The sequence below is a fragment of the Struthio camelus genome, chromosome 1, assembly GCF_040807025.1.
Source record: "Struthio camelus isolate bStrCam1 chromosome 1, bStrCam1.hap1, whole genome shotgun sequence".
NCBI classification, from domain to species: Eukaryota; Metazoa; Chordata; class Aves; order Struthioniformes; family Struthionidae; genus Struthio; species Struthio camelus.
The window spans coordinates 77,049,314-77,052,129 of NC_090942.1; positions in this window are offsets into that span (position 1 = coordinate 77,049,314).

Here is a 2,816-nt window from a genome sequence, read left to right on the forward strand (position 1 = left end):
ACCTTAACACCATCCTGTCTTTGGTGAGAGGTATATGGTAAGAACTGCTGAAAGTGACCTCCTGTAACGAGAATCAGGTAAAATGAACGTTTCTGAGAAATTAGTAGGTCTTGTGCTCCAAGACTTTCATCCCTGAACGTAGAAGGTGAGGTACCATGACTATGCTAGTTCTGGTTCACCTGTCACCCAAGAAATGGCATCAGTTTAAACACACAGGAAAAGCTATATATTGCACAGGCCCCTTTCTGCCATCAGATGCGACGTGTCTTTCCGAACATCCAGGTACCAGGTTTGCATCAGACACCAGCCACTAATTTTTTTTGCAATAATCCAAACAAAAACATCTCCCATATTTTGCAAGAGACTAATGTGCTCAATGCACCTCAAGAAAGTTAAAGTTACCAGGCAATTACTTGATTCTAGGGGCTGGGGCTTTAACAGAAACAAAAATTAAATATCCACACCAGAATCATTTGACCAGTTGTGCAGTCAAGACCATACAATAGCACTAGGCTATTTTGGGTGTTGTGGGAGACCCTAAAAGCCCCCCGGTAGGCCTGCTAAGCATCCTACAAAGAAATACCAGACACTTACACCCCATTTCTTCTAAACATGGGTGACAACAGAGAGCTGTAGGCAGGGACATCATAAAGAGATGAGACCATCACGATTTCTACTTTATAAGTTGGTAAAAGTAAGATTTGTTTGATCATTAAGTCTCTCATTTAAAACAAAAAAAATTCATTCTTCAGTTGTGTTCCTTGGTGTCATGGATGAGGATTTGGTTTTTTTGGTTTTTTTTTTCCTCCCTTCAGTTTCAGAATCATATAGTCATTTTTGTCTTTACAGGTATTTATGGGTACCCTAGGAAGACCCTGTTTGATTCAGATGAGCTTTGGATTATACTTTGATAAGTACCTGATTCAACGGAGTCTGCCAGATTGGTCAGGAAATCACATGAGAATGAAGCTATTCCATCAGACTTTTGATGTTTCCTGCTTCTGGTTGGGACAGAAATATTTTATTTTAAGCTAGGAGTCCTCACTTCTGGCTAAGTTTACTTACACATGTTGCTGCATTTAGCCATTGAATGACACTTCATATAATTTGTTTTATCAAATGGCATTGAGTGAATAGATGACCACATGCCTCTGTTACAGTTTAGCTAGAAAAAAAAAAACGAGCTCAGTAATTGTACTATATTGAGAATTATAGGAAAACACTGGAGAAAGTTTTTTTTTTGTTTTTAAATCTAATTATTTTAAGCTTTCCTAACACATTCATACAAAGTTTTGGTAAGTGTGTATCTGGAGCATCAAGATAGCATACAACATGAGAATACTCTGCTGCACCTGACACTGCAAATCAAATACACAGTATTTGCTACAGTCAATGCTAAAAGTTATTAAGAAGGGATTCAAACAGGGGAAACACCCACTGGTATTTCCCCTCCCCTGAACTTCAGGAGGGGCTGTGGATCACTGAAGCGGGGCAGATGTTACACTTCTGGAGGTAGCCTCTCTATTGGGCTCACAGCCAGCTCACAGCAACAAGGGATCTCAGAGTGTTCCCATCGTTTTAGAGCACGCTGATGATTCATACATGGTTACACGGCAATATTTACTAAGCTCTCAGGAGGCAAATGCATCAGGAGAGATTAGTCAGCTGCCAAGCACCCATTCCCTTGCATAAGGATTATGTTCTCTAAATAAGAGTTCTCATCTCCAACTTATGCTTCCACCCCACCACCTACTCATTATTTTCACAATTTCATAATCAGTGATTTAGGACATTCCATTACGTTTTTAGAGATTGTAGAAAAAAGCAACAGGCACCAGCAAAACAAAAAACAGAGATTTGGGGGTAGCAACTTCTTTCTCAATGTAACAGAGCATAATCAAAGAAACAGAACTTTTCCCTTATTCAGAGTCCATCACAGTTTTAATGAAAACAGATTCAGCTGGATACTAGATTCATCTCTGTCCAAAAGGAGCCAATAACCTCAAGGAGGTTCACTGAGCTCTGCATACCTCTCAGAAGGGTAATTAGTTTTCTGTTTTTTCAGAGTATTATATACTGCAGGCTCTAGCAAACTGCTTCCCATTTCAGGACTGTCACAAGATTTTTGTATCTTTACGTATGAATGCCTAGGAGCATTGATTTACATTTCTATCGGTTGCTCTAGAAGAACGAATGCTCCACTCTGCTAAAATGCAAGTGATCTGGGCAACCGGGCATGACAGAAAGGCTGGCAACTGCTGCAAAGGCCCCTGCAAACACACACACACACACCTACATTGGTTAAAAGCTAGCAGAGCAAAACCTTGCTCCCAGATACACTGCCATTGAGCTTTTAGAGCCAATGCAAAGAGGGCTTTGGTTTTCAGGACCGTCTGCTGTGAGAGGTACAACAATAAAGTAGCATTTACTGCATCACTTCTTCAGTCTTATGGGTCCAAAAGATTTTTTTTCCAGCTGTATCGATCGATGTAGTAAACACTGCTACAGCTGCCTACAAACCCAACTTTCTGGTGTGCTTTTAAATATAGTTATCCTAAGGAGATTGCATATTCTTCTTACCTAAAAGGCTTGAAAGCCGCTCAGATGTCTTATGTGAGCCCCACATCCACAGGAACTATTTGACTATTTGTTAATGTTTTGTTTCCTGTGAAAAAAGGAGCATCAAGTGTAACATCTCAAATGAAGCAGAATCCAGCCCTTGAAGCCGCAAGGCAAAGGATATCGACTCTCAGCCTGTCTTTGCCCTCCTCTCGTGTTTGTCACGTGCCATACTTGCCTTTTCCTTTGCTACCAGT